The sequence below is a fragment of the Cervus elaphus genome, chromosome 28, assembly GCF_910594005.1.
Source record: "Cervus elaphus chromosome 28, mCerEla1.1, whole genome shotgun sequence".
In the NCBI taxonomy this organism is placed as follows: Eukaryota; Metazoa; Chordata; class Mammalia; order Artiodactyla; family Cervidae; genus Cervus; species Cervus elaphus.
In genome coordinates, this window is record NC_057842.1 from 22,622,439 (window position 1) to 22,637,532 (window position 15,094).

Genomic DNA, 15,094 nt, shown 5'->3' on the forward strand with positions numbered 1-15,094 from the left:
TTGAGTTATTGGCTATTTTCAGGGCCCATGAAAAGAGTCTGCCATTAATAACATTCACTGTGTACATTGGTAGCAGAGAATTACTTAGAGCTATCAAATGTGTTATTACAACTTATCCTGTATGCCCTAAAGAAGACATTTTTGACTTGTGGGGGGAAAAAGGATATTTTCAGGGAGTTGACAAATGACAAAATAGCATGGCCTATAATAGGGGGAAAAATGTAGTAATGCAATTCTATAATAACTCAGTTAGAATCTGCCACTCCTTTTTCGGTTGTTGTTTTTCAACAAGGTTTACAATGCTCATCTCTCTTGTTCTCTCCCTCTCTCTCTCACACACACACACAATGAGATGAAACCAGAAAACAAGAAGTCAGATGAAGAAATTTGTTTAAAATGTTGATTTATCATGTGGGCTTAAAACTCCCTACCAAAAAAATTTGACCATTTCCTTTATTTTCTACTAAAAATATCACAACTGTCAGTTTAAGTATACAATCGTGTATTATATGCCCTTAATGCACATTAAAAAGAGAGAGAGAGAAAAGAAAATCTTTTTAAAAGTTCTGATTTTAAATACAAAAGCAATGGTGTAGGGATAAACATGGGATTATAGCTACAAGGTATGGGTAGCCTTATTTGGCAAATAAGGCTCTCACTCTTCCTTTTCAGGGTGTGATCGCCTGCATAAATAGTTCTCAAGCCTTTTGTATATTTCAGCCCAAGAACTATTTTCACAGATTCTCTATGGACTATTACGGACACACCCTTCATATCCAATGGCTACATGGACATAACCGTATTCCGTACTCCCACAATACAGAAACACACATGCACAACCCAAGAATGAGTGGAGAAATGACGATGCCTTTTGATGCCTCTCATCCATATGATTGACATACATGTTATAATTCCTGTGTCCCATGTACCCTGCTGGGCACTAGGAGAGACCCAGGAATAATATACCCAATTCCTGTCCTCAGCAAGGCATCTTTAAGTAACTGGTGAGAGACATTAAAAAAAAATGGCAAATCACAATATAGTAAGGGAAGTAATTTTGTCATAAAGATATGGAGCACAGTGCTGTGGAATTCCCAGAATGGAGAGATCCACCCTTCCCAAAGTCAGGGAAGACTTCACAGAGAGATGGACCCTTAAAGACATAGGATTTCACCAGACAAGAAAGAGGTCTTGAATGAATAAAGTTCAGTTAATTCTAAAAAGTAAATGCTCTAGAAACACAATCAAAGCTTTTCCCCACGCGGAATCTGCAGCAGGATGGCGGTGCTGCTGCGGGCAGGCTGGTACCCTGCCCGCGGAGATGGTCTGCAGCGGTGCCGCTACCAGCCGAGCGGAGAGCGGACCCTGTCCAAGTTCTGTGCCTCAGGAAACAGAAAAGGCTTTCTCTCCAACTGGCTCGGTAATATCAAACAGGAATTAGCCGAAAAGAAAGAAATGAACTAAAGTATTAAAAAAAAAAAAAAGTTCTGAGATGAGGCCAGGAAGCCAGGAGGAGATACAGAACCATCGAATCAGAAACTCTAAAAACAAGAGAGGCGACCAGGAAAGAAACTGGAGGCGATCACGGGCTCTGGGAAGGTGAGCCTTGACGAAGTCATTCAAAGTGATCTTGGCCGGAAAATCAAGGAGGGTGTGGAAGAAGCAGCCAAGACCACCGAGCCGTCAGCCAACTTGTTGTCCAAAGCCGGGGAGAAGCTCGACTGGACCGCTGCCTTCAAGGCCCCCTGCCAGGGCGTGGAGTCTAGAAGGAGATGGACCAGAGCATCCCGGGGCAGACCGGGCCTACCTGCGGCTGGAGAGAAATTCAAGGAAGAGAAATTTGTTTGAGGCCAAGGAGGAGGCGCTGGGGATAGCTGTACATGGACTCCAAGTGGGACCAGCAGTGGAAGGACTTCAGGGACAGCGACCCGGTGCTCCATCGGTTCTTCAAGGTGAAGATGAAGTGTGCCAAGAGCAACAACGCCTTAGGCTGGGCGTCCCTGCGTGCTGACAGTCAAGATCCAGGACTTGGTGACAGTCAAGGTCACAGCAAAATGATGGATGCAGAGGCCTGGCTAATCACCACCTTCCAGGCCCAGTTGGTGATGGTGATCAAGAATCCCAGAGGCAAGATGGTTGAGAGCGACCTGGACAAGGTACTGCTAAATGTTGTACGTGTGGGTGCTCTGCCCAGACCAGGATGAGCTGAAACCCTCTGTCACCTGGTGGTTCCCGGACATCTCGGCCTCCAGCACAGAGCAGCTCCTTTGAGCAGGGACCTCCGGGGCTGACCCTCACTGAGGACACGTGGGGGACTGGTGTCCACCTGCAGCAACCAGATCTCTGGGGACAGGACCGTCAGCTCTGTCGCTGCCCTACCAGGCTGGCTGCAACACCAGCTGAATGGGGCAGGGAGGGGACGGTCTGCACTGCCGCCCTGCCCCCCGGCAGGCTGGTCCCGGGAGGGCCATAGGCACACAAACCAGCCAGAGCCCAGAGGCCCCCAGCCCTGAGACGCCCTCCCAGGGCAGGGCTGTGGGGGCTGGGCCCATTGGCCACATCAGCCAAGCTGTTTTAGCTCCTTTTTTTTTTTTAAACAGTGCCCTGGTTATCCTGTATATAACTCAGATTTGGAAATAATAAAACACCAAAATGCAAGGGAGCAAAAAAAAAAAAAAAATCTTTTCCTGATACCGGGATGCAGAGCACACAAAAGACCTTTCCAGAACCCTGAGCCTTCCTGCTGAAATCTTGGGTTCTTTCCGCAGCGGAACTTAGATTCTTCCTTCCAGTACATTTATGTGATGGTCTTGCTGGAGTCACAGAACAGTTCACAGTATATGAAGGTGAGGATGGAGTTTCCTCAAAAGGAGAAGCAACTCCTGGAATCAGTCATCTTGGGAAACAGTCAGGCCTGGGATAAGAAATAAGGATTTTGTAAGGCACTTAGGAGAGAAAGTTTTCCTTCTCTCTGGGGCTGAGGGTCTAAGGCAGGGATATTCCTGGAGGTTTTCTGATATTGGGATGAGGGTAGGGCCTCGCTGATGGTTCAGAGGGTAAAGAATCTGCCTGCAATGCAGGAGACCTGGGTTTGATCCCTGGGTCTGGAGGATCCCCTGGAAAAGGGAATGGCTCCCAACTCCAGTATCCTTGCTGGAGAATTCCATGGACAGAGGAAAGAGCCTTCCAGGCTGCAGTCCATGGGCTCACAAAGAGTTGGACCCAACACACACAAGTAAAACTAAGACCCTCAGCACCAGAAGTAGCCTCTGTCGCTGGCCTGCCTTCTCAATCTCAGTGAGTCACAAGCTGCAATTTCATGCTGCAGACGGAAATTTTCCACAAGGGTTACTCGGTAGGAAACACGTCATTCTGTCTGCACGGTTGTCATCAGGTCCTGTTGTGTAACAGCTAGGCTGCAACATTAGCTGCAGTAACAAGCAGCCCAAGAACCTCCATGGCATGAAACGGGGAATGTTTGCTTCTTGTTTATCTACATGTTTAATGCAGGCGTGTGCATTGCATGGCCTCTGCTTAAAGCTGTTCTCTTTTCACGCCCTTAAAACTTCCCCCCAGCAGTGGTGGATGTGACTTCTGCTGGTCCAAAGTGATGCCACACATGAGCAAAGGCAGCAGAATGATGGTGGCCACGGACCCCAACCCCATATTCCAAAGGAAATCTCTCGAGTCCTTGGATGAAGGGTATACAGTTTTAATTAGGAAAATGATGATCAAATTTGAAATGTACTGAGCAGGCAGTTAACTTTCCTGACAAAATAACTCTGTAACAATGGTCTGGTCGTAGGAAGGCGAAGGAAGAGAGATGATGGAATAAGCAGAGAACAGAGGATGAGTGAAGCTTGAGAAGCAAATAGAGACATAAGAGAAATGAAGGCAAGAAGGAGATTCATGACAGTGAGTATTGCCCATGGCCTTGGTACAGCTTTCTCCTCCTCTTCCGATGCTCCATGGTTGTTCAGTTCTCTAGGTTCTGACTACTTAATTGAACCAAGATCTGTAGGTAAGAAGACCTACAGAGACCTGTAGGTAAGAAGAGGCAGAAGGGAAAAGCAGGAAGATGTGGGTACAGTAAGTCTCCTACATGTGAACCTTTAAGTTGCTGACTTTCAAAGATGCGAATGTGCGTCTGGTTCTAGCAAGAAACCAGAACCCGTGTCATCAGTGTCAGGCGTGAGTGAAACGGCAGCTCGCCCTCCGTCTCCTGTTGCTGACGATCCTTCACTCTCCCATCTCCCACCTCCTCTCCCGCCTCTGTTCCGTAGCTTTCTTGCCCGTTCACTGGATGCCAGCCCCTGTGTGCCAGCTATTGTACTTACTACTGTACTTTTCAAGGTACTGTACTATAAGACTAAAGATGTTTTCTTTCCTTTTGTTTTTTATGTATTGTGTGAAAAGTAATATAAATCTATTACAGCACAGTACTATAGTGTGTATGTAATATGCATTGTGTACATAATGTGTATATATGTGCATATTGTGATTGTGTTAGTTGGGTACCTATGGTAACTTTGTTGGACTTATGAACAAACTGGATCTAACAGACATGCACTCAGAATGGAACTCGTTCATATCGCAGGGTCGGGGGGAAGTCGACTCAAAGATGCCTGAGTGTGGACTCTCCAAGATGGGTAACTGGAGAAAGATGAAGGAACAGAAAGGGGCCAAGGAAAATGGAAGTGGCCACGGAGAGTCTAAAATTCAGAATCTGCTTAAGCCGGGAAGACACTGCAGCTGATGAAACTGCTCATCTTCTTGAAATATCAGATTCTTCCTCTGCTGCCCTCTGCCTGACGATGATGCTGAAGTTCACCCTCCCGAGACTGTCTTCTGGGAAGAAGATTACTAATAGGTTGGGAACTGGTCATCCCAGAATAAATCCATGGAGCCCTTGGCCTTGTGGTTTGGGGTTTGAGGATTGCCCTGAATAAGGCAGTCTGGTCATCCTCCAAGGGCAGCCCGCTTCGTCCATCATTAGACACGCCCAGTTGTACTACCTCCATGAGGACCAAGGCTTTGGAGAACTGGCCGGAACTGCTGGGTAGAGGTGGGATGACTGTATTCCAGAGAAAACCTTGCTGTGATCCATGAGAAATCACTAAAGTTTGTTTAAAAAGTAAGAAAAAATTGAAAATAAAGCTTTTACAGCTTCACAAACCTGGTGTTAAAAATATCATTTTAATGCTACAGAGCTGCTTTCTGTAGCACTTTGCTAGCAGAGACCATCAGATTAATAGGCATCTCTATGAAATGTCAAACTGTCTTTTCATATAAAAACCATTAAATTGTTTAATTGAAATCCATTGCAAGAGAGGTTCTGAATTCTCAAAGAGAGGACATGTATTTGCCTAGGAAAGTAACAAGACACTCCTCATGATCTGTTAAGGCCTTGAAGGGGCAGTTGGATTTTGCTCACATAATAGACTCAATTTATCATCTTCTTTCATGACTTAATTGTGGAATTGTTTTTTTTTAATTTACATGAAATAGAAATAGTTTTCCACTCATTGCTCTGTTGAGTATCTCCTCTGTCCTGAAATTAATACTTGCCTTTTCTTCCTCCATCTACAAATATGGTATTTCCTTGGAAGTGGTCATATTTTACAAAGGGCAGCCACAAACCTAATCAATACCTTTGTGTGGCAAAAAGGCAGAAGGGCTCATTCATAGACAACAAATGGATGGTTGCCGGGGTGGGGAGTGCAGGGGAGATTGAAATGGGTGAAAGGGTTTTAAGGTACAAACTTCCAGTTGTAAAGTTAGTCAGCCCAGGGGATATAATGTACAGTATGGTGACTATAGCTGATACAGTGCATATTTGAAAGTTGCTAAGAGAGTAGATCTTAAAAGTTCTCATCACAAGAAAAAAAATTTATAGCTAAGGCAGATATTAACTAGACTGATTGTGGTGCTCATTTCACAAGATATGTAAGTATTACATCCTTACATTTTACACCTGAAACTAACATAATGATATATGTCAATTATAGCTCAATTAAAAAAAAAAAGACCCAACCCAATGGGTGCCCAGCTTGGTAAGTCCCAGTGTCTGAGAGAAATAGAGGGCAACCCTGCCTCTGGGAAGATCTCTGCTCCAGGCTGCGTGGTTTGGTGAGCAGAGTATTGGCTTGATTTCATTCTCACACATCCTTCAGGCAGGCACTTTGTGAAATGCACAAACTGCACAGCCCTGAATATTCATTGGAAGGACTGATGCTGAAGCTCCAATACTTTGGCCACCTGATTCAAAGAGCCAGCCCGTTGGAAAAGACCCTGATACTGGGAGAGATTGAGGGCGGAGGAAAAGAGGGCAATAGAAGATGAGATGTTTGGATGGCATCATCGACTAAAAGGCCATGAGTTTGAGCAAACTCTGGGAGATGGTGAAGGACAGAGAAGCCTGGTGTATACAGTCCATGGGGTCGCAAAGAATCAGACACAACTGAGCAACTGAATAACAAAAACAGCAATACATGTCAGTTCTTACATGTTCTTATGCGATGTGTCTCCTTAGCTACATTTGACCAGTCCAAGGGTGGCTTCTTATATAAGCCAGGCCAATCAGAGCTCTTCAGTGGGATTTTTTTCTGACTAGATCCAAGAGAGTCAGACCTTCTTTGTTGGCAAAAGTCAAATGATGAATTTTGTAAAATACTGGTGACTAGGGTTCCTACCATTTGAAAAAAACCATTGGCAGTGAAAAAAGAATGGAGCCAGTGCACAAGAAAACAAAGGCAAGAGATGACAAACACTCAATGAGCACAGAAGTTCCTGGGTCCAGCGGCTCCTGAGACCAGTGGCATCCTTGTCCTTCTCGTGGTGGGTGGTCTGGCTGTTCAGCCCTCACCTGGATTCCACGAGTCAGAGACATCCTTTTTGCGTCACCTTCTTTGAGTCGGGTTTGCACCATGGCAACTTGAGAGTCATGAAAAAATGCAGCGATGGTGCAAACAGAGCCGTATATCCCGGCAGCCAGTCGTGGCTCCAGCGCCCATCTGTGACCAGCTCCCGTAACCTATGCACAGACAGGTTGTGTTTGTTACATGATCAGGAGCCAACAAGCCCCCATTTCTCACAATGTGACCTGATCCCAGACTCTAGACCTCAGTTTCCACATCTGCAAAGTGGAAAATTCAAGAATTTCTGCTTCATAGTGTTTTTGTGAGGATTAAATGAAGGAATGCATGTAAATATTTAGGACAGTGCCTGGCATCCAGTGCTCAGTAAATGTTAGATCTGATTACTACTGTTTTTCTTATTTCCAGGTCAAATGAGGCTTGACATAGGATAGGCGCTAGTAAGAGTTGCAATGGGTGTGACAATCTCATTTTAGCCTTAACTCCATCGCTAATGTTCTGTGACCTTAGGAAAATTATTTATATTTTTGAATCTCAGTTTTCTTATCTGTAAACGGGAAAAAAATATTTTTGACATGTTAATTAAAAGCTAACACAAAATGATGTGTATAAGCAAATGTCATGAACTCAAACTCTATCCAATTATAAAAGATGAAAGATTAGAAAAGTGAATTTAAGTATGCTTCTATATGGTGATGCTAATATATCAATATTTTAGCAGCTAAAAAAGAAGGGAAACCACGACAGCGAATAATAAAAATATTTTCTTGAATTGTTTCATAAGAAAGGGAGAACTTGTAAACTGATATTCTTCTATTGAATGCAATAGGCACCATATGTCCTAAAAAAAACAGACTTTTTCTCCATGGGGATCAATAAAACTATTTTCATTTTGATTGGGAAATATGTGTTTTTTAAACATTCTTATTTTTCTTAAATTGGCCCTCATGCACAAATTTTGCTTTCCCCTCATGAAGACTGTCTAAGAATTTTGATAGTGTCCCAAGCTTAATCTGGGAAAACAACAATTTTAAAATTTCAAATCAAATCTTGGCATAATGTTTAAAACATTAGCCTGCCTCCAACAAAAGAAGCTTTAGATCAAACCATCTGTTTTCTTAGCATGCTAGCCTTTGGTAAGTGGAGATTTTGAAAATAAAACTGAATATAATCATCTTTGGACCATTTCAGTGAGAGAGGGTAGCTCCACCAAAAAAAAAGAAAAAAAAAGCTCTATTGCTTTTTCTAGCAAGTTTGCAGATTTGATTAAAGAAGATGTTTAGCAGAATAAATTCAAGTTGAAGAATTAAAAATATGAGAAAATATAAAAACAGGCAAGTTCTTATATGTGCAAGTTGAGCACAGTGCTACAACATCTCCTTTCTCTTTTAATTTAGAACATCGCCATTTGATGCTTTCAAACTGTGGTGCTGGCGGTCTCTTGATAGTCTTTTGGACAACAAGGAGGCCAAACCAGTCAATCCTAAAGGAAATAAACCCTGAATATTCATTGGAAGGACTGATGCTGAAGCTGAAGCTACAATACTTTGGCCACTTGATGTGAAGAACTGACTCACTGGAAAATACCTTGATGCTGAGGAAGATTGAGGGCAGGAGGAGAAGGAGTGATAAAGGATGAGATGGTTGGATGGCATCATCAACTCAATGGACATGAGTTTGAGCAAACTCCAGGAGATAGTGAAGGGCAGGGAAGCCTGGTGTGCTGCAGTTCGAGGGGTCGCAAAGAGTCAGACACGACTGACTGAACAACAGCAATCTGTTCTCTGTCACAGCCTCCTCCCCTCTTAACCTGAACATTTGCAAGAAAGGAATGGAGGGAATTAGAGAGAGTCCAGGTGTCTGACTCACCTATTTTCCAGCCTGGCCATAGACCTGATCAGAATAGCTTCTTGGTGATGTGGCTGCAAGACTGTGGTGGACACCCTCCAGGCCGGACTGCCTTCCAGCAGCACTTTCCCTTGCTTCCTTGGTAGCAAAATCTCTGTTTTGATCAGTTTCCAGTATGCCTAACCCTAGAACATAACTCAGGATTGGAGTGCATGCGTACTAAGTTGCTTCAGTTCTGTCTCTTTGTGACTCCATGGAATGTAGCCCGTCAGGCTCCTCTGTCCATGGGATTCTCCTGGCAAAAATACTGGAGGGAGTGGCCAAGCCCTCCTCCAGGGGATCTTCCTGACCCACGGATGGAACCCGAGTCTTTTACGTCTCCTGCATTGGCAGCCATGTTCTTTACCACTAGTGCCACCTGAGAAGCCCATAACTGAGGATTGATCTCTATCAATTCTTTGCCCCTAGAGGTGGCAGAATGACCCAGTCTTGGCCAATGTGATTCCTGAGGATCTGCTGGGGACTCAGAGAGTTTCCTTCCAGACAGAAGGGGAAGGGCCCATGAGTCCACCCCTTTGCCCTCCCCTCGATGTCCTTCTTTGAACACTTTTTTGAGGATATGATGCTTGGAACCATGTGGTACCTTTGGGAACCACGATGAGAAGACAAGCCCAGCAGAGAGACTGATGTAGTATCTCAACTGTATGGCTGACTCACTCTTGAAACTCCTACCCCTAGACTTCTTGTTACATGAGTAACTAAGTGACTTTACTGGTTAAAATGTGGTTAGGTGTTTTGTTATTTGTGAGGATGCATGCAGGCTAAATCAATTTAGTTGTGTCTGACTCTTTGCGACCCTATGGAGCATCCTCTGTCCATGGGATTCTCCAGGCAGGAATACTGGAGTGGGTTGCCATTTCCTTCTCCAGGGCATCTTCCCAACCCAGGGATGGCACCCACTTCTCTTAGGTCTCCTGAATGGGTAGGTGGGTTCTTTACCACTGGCGCCAACTGGGAAGTCTCCTTTAAGGAAATACTTGTAAGGAAAATCACCCTAATTGAGAATAGGGTCTTCCACAAAGAATTTTACCTGCAATGTTCCCTCCTGCCTGCCCACTTCATGTTGATATATATTTAGAACCACAGAACATCAGAGCTGAAAGTCACTCTAAACTTCTGATTAATAGGTGGTAAAGGAAGTTCAGACATGATTCTACTTGACTGAAGTGATGAGTCTTGTTAGTAGTGTAAATGCCTATGGAAAAGGAGAAAGTCACACCTGACATTTGAACTTTGGTGTGACTGACTCTAGCCAAATCACCTCCTAAAAACAGATTTGCGTGTGGACAAAGCACATGAAGCTCCAGGAAACTTAGGAGGTCATCTTTAAGAAGAAAGGTACAGAAAGGGGAATTGGAGGTTCTTGATCAATATCTTTGTTTTTATTATTCTTTAAATTTTATATTGGAGTATAGTTGATGATGTGGGTCAGATGGTAAAGAACCTGCCTGCAGTGTAGGTGGCCTGGGTTTGATCCTTAGGTTGGGAAGATCCCCTGGAGAAGGGAATGGCAACCCACTCCAGTATTCTTTCCTGGAGAATTCCATGGACAGAGGAGCCTGGTGGGCTACAGTTCATGGGGTCACAAAGAGTTGGACATGACTGAGCAACTAACACACACACATACACGTATTTGATTAACAATGTGTTCATTTCACATGTACAGCAAAGTGATTTGGTGTCTTTTCAGATACATGTTCAGATACACGTGTCTGTTCTTTTTCAAATTCGTTCCCATTTTTTTAAGGCCAGGTCTGAAGTAAGTTTTTCCACAAATGTCATGTGAGATGGAAAATGCATACTTACAAATTGCTTCCCAAACAAGCATGGTAAACATTTCCTCCAGAAGGCGTGGGACCTTTGACCTCCTCATTCCTGAGCTGCTAGGCCCTCTCTGGGTACTGGAAGCTCTGGCAATGGGGAGGTCACTAGGTCCCTAGAACCTCAGGAAGAGATTTACAAAACAAACCACGGATATGAAATAAATGCTGTTAAGAGGGGAATCAGAGGCCAGTTTCAAAAGCTGCAAATATTTCCTGAACTTCTGCCATCTGATTCTGCAAGAGTCATGTAGATACAACCCAACTATCCAATTTGTTGCAGTGGTTGGTTTATAAGACTTTTTTTGAAATATTGATAACCCCTTCTATTTTCCCCTCAAACTTTTATCAAACTCAAGCAGATTTTTGTCAGAGAAAACATATTCTCGTAACTTAATTGATAAAAGCAATACATGTATACATCCCTACCTGTCCTCTGTATGGCCTAGCTCTGGCTCTATTTAGCAAAGCAAGTGAAACATAATAGATGCTCAGTAAATATTTATGTGCTAGATGTATGAAGAAATGCAGGAAACTTACAAATACTGACAAACAGAATTTGAGAGACACACACTCTTTACACATGCATTTGTACATTTGTACACAGTCAAATCTTATTCCATAAATATATTTTCTATTTATGTTTTGAGTTGTCTGTTTCTTTTGCTATAGAAGGGGAAGCGGATGAGACTTGTTATTTCCTGAAAATTGGATCTGGGGAAGTTTTTAACGATATTATCCTCCATTATAAAAAGGGACAGAAGGGAGACAAGCTGCTTCCACAAGTTTACACATCGCTGGAAACAAATCTAAGCTTTCTAACTGCCACTAAAAAATTCCTCCACTCTGCTATGTAGGTCAGTCTAAGACAGTTGATAAAGCTTTATAGTCCAACTAGAATGATTTAAAAAACTGAAAGAACCCAAGTAAGTAAATAATAAATGTTCACCTTCATTTGCTATTACACAGGGTAAACATGAGTCATGACATAATTTCTTTGCTCAATGGAAGAGGGATTTATGCCTTTATGTTGTCAAGCTTGTTCCAGGGGCTGTTGGAGTTGAGTTTGCAGCTCTGGAAGTAAATGAGGAGTCTGTCATTGAGACTCCCTGGAAAGCCCTCATTAGCAACATAATTTAGCAAATACGACGTTGACATCACTGTGCCAGTCCCAGGCTGGCATATACACCATTCCAGTAAATCACCTCCTGCACATCCTCTGCATGATCAGGTCTGGGACTGTTACTCAGAGACTCTAGAGGGAAAGAATTTAGAGTTTAAAGTTTCACCTGGCAGATTATTATAAAATGTTATTACAACCGCCTACAGGGAGCCAGAAAGGGACGCAACAGGACTTGAGTTCAAATTACAGTCAGTTTCTGATCATGGACCTCCACGTTATTTGCATACTGGATTATCATTACCTTTGGCAGAATTGTCCTTGGGGAAAACAAAGCAGAGAAATAAGGACTGTTTGTCTTAAGTTCCAGTTTGCCATCTAGTCATTTTTTCAACAAATACATATGAAGCACGTATTAGATGCCAAGCATTGTCTCAGTGTGGTGATCCCGCAGACAACAAAACAGAGCCCCTGCTCTCATGGGTCCTAGTTTATTAGGCAGATGCAATAAATAAATTAATAAATTATTAATACATAATATGATACTGGATCACCATAAATGCTATGATAAAAGACAAAGAAGGATGAGCTGATGGGAGTAACATTCTAGGTAGAGCTCTCTATAGGAGAGAAGGGAGTGAATTGAGGGGCCAGCCTTGGGCTGTCCAGAGGCAAAAGCTCCAGGCAGTGGGAAAAGCAGGTGCAAGGGATCCAGGGCAGGCTTGCACAAGAGCAGATGCAGGCAGGGGATGTGCAAAGACCAGCCAGTGTGTCAAGCAGAGTGAGCGAGGGATTGAGTGTGTGAATTGTGTCAGAGAGACACCCAGGAGAACAATCACATGGGGCATGGAGACCCCAGGGAGGACTTTGGCTTGGTCAGTGCATTTAGAGTATTGTCACAAAAGAGTATCAGAATCCACATTGCCATTTAAAAGGATCCTCTGGCTGTAGTTTAACACACACACTACACTATCTGTGTGCTGAGTCTGGGAGGGACATAGAAATAGAAACGGGAAAACCACATAAGATTACAGAAATCCTCCCCAGAGATGACTGGTTTGGACCAGAAAGGACTTCTGGCTGGGTTGAATACAGGATGGGAAAAAGAGAAAAATGAAGGAGAACTCTGGTAAAGAGCCTCATCACCTGAGTAGGATGACAGTTATTCTCATTTGGGGGGATTATGAGTTATTCTCATTTCCAGTGCCCCCATCTCCACCCTGTGAATACCAAAATCCAAGGATGCTCAAATTCCTCACGTAAAACAGCATGCTATTTGCATATAAGCTACACATATCCTTCTGTATACTTTAAAACATCTCTAGATTACTTGAAATACCTAATATAATGTAAATGCTATGCAAGTAGTTACCAGAGTGTGACAAATTCAAGTTTTGCTTTTTGGAACTTTCTGGATTTTTTTTCTGAATACTTTCAATCTGTGGCTGGTTATATCCACAGAGGCAAACTCCAAGTTTAGAGGGCTAACTGTCTTTATTAAGCTGGGCAAGATTGTGAGAGAAGCCGGTTTGAGTGAATGTGAGCAGGTAATCCAGAGGCCAATCATAGACTGACGAAGTGTGAAATCTTTGGGGGAGCCCTCTTAATGAAGGTGATTATGATGGCAGTAAGACACTTTGGACACTGCTCCTGTACAAAAGACATCAAGAGGGAAAAGGCCCAGTAAGTTTATCTCACAGTGTGTGGTGCTGGGAGCCCCAGCTGCTATCAGAGGCTCAGACAACTGTTAGTGCTGCTGCTTCGTTGAAGTGCCAGTGACTGGGGGATACACATGTGCTCAGCCTTCTGCAATAGTAGAGCACCCAGGAGGGGGCGCTGGAGGCAGACAAGGCGACTGGCAGGCCTTCTGGCAGGCCTTCTAGCAGCCCAAGAATACCGAGACCAACTGTGTGGTTTGGGAGACTGGAAAGGAAACCAACCCAGAGAATCCCACACACTGAATCCTGTCTTATTCCTACTTAACAATGTACACTTTCCTCATCTTGCTATTCATGTCCTACTGCAGCCACCGAAAACACTGCTGTGGTTAGAAAATCCAATTGGAAAGATGAACTTGGATATCCATGGTGAAACACAGTGAAACATGGATGAAACATGGTGAAACATGGGTGAAGTATAGATGAAACATGGGTGAAACATGGATAAAACACGGTGAAACATGGATGAAACATGGTGAAACATGGTGAAACATGGATGAAACATGAAAGATGGGTGAATCATAGATGAAACATGGGAAAACATGGGTGAAACATGGATGAAACATGGTGAAACATGGATGAAACATGGGTGAAACATAGTGAAACATGGGTGAAACATGGATGAACCGTGAAGCATGGGTGAAGCATAGATGAAACATGGCAAAACATGGGTGAAACATGGATGAAACATGGGTGAAACACAGTGAAACATGGGTGAAACATGGTGAAACATGGGTGAAGCATGGATGAAACATGGGTGAAACATGGTGAAACATGGGTGAAACATGGTGAAACATGGTGAATGTAGACGGAAGTGTCCCCTAGAAATAAGTCTTTGGAGATCTGCTCAAGTTGCTTGAGTAGCAAACAAGGTTTCAGCAGAAGCAAAGGAGCTATGAATTGAAGAAGAATGTGTAGCCTTCATAGAGACCGACCCACAGCAAAAAGGAATGAAATCGTGCCATTGGCAGCAACATGGATGGACCTAGAGATTATCATACTAAGTGAAGCAAGTCAGACAGAGGAAGACAAATATCCTGTGATATCACTAAAATGTGGAATCTTAAAAAAAGGTACAAATGAACTTATTTACAAAACAGAGAGAAACCTACAGACATAGAAAGCAAACTTATGGTTACCCAAGGGGAAAGGAAGGGGAGAGGGTCAAATTGGGAGTTTGGGATTAACAGATACACACTAGTATATATAAAACATAACCAACAAGGACCTACTGTATAGCACAAGAAACTCTACTCAATATCTTATTATAACCTACAAGGGAAAAGAATCTGAAAAAGGATGTATATATTCAGTTATCCATATATAACTGAATCACTTTGCTGTACATCTGAAACTAACACAATATTTGTAAATCAACCATACTTCAATTTAAGAACATTGTAATCCAAGCAATCATTTTCCTCATCCTTAAAAAAAATGGGTACATGAGATGGGACCAGTGTATGAACTCTACAGACAGAACAGGTTAGGTTTTTGTCCAAAGCTAAGCCTGTGGAAAATATTACTGCAAAGTCAAAATTAAGACTAAGAAATGATCTCCAATCAAGACAGATCTAGGGGCTTTCCCGGTGGCTCAGTGGTAAAGAATCTGCCTACCAGTGCAGGAGACATGGGTTCAATCCCTGGTCCGAG

At 43.2% G+C, this 15,094-nt stretch overlaps 1 pseudogene; it reads left to right on the forward strand.

The window, feature by feature from the left end:
- Positions 1-1,278: 1,278 nt before the first annotated feature.
- LOC122685247 overlaps positions 1,279-15,094 on the forward strand; it is a 31,006-nt pseudogene continuing 17,190 nt past the window's right edge.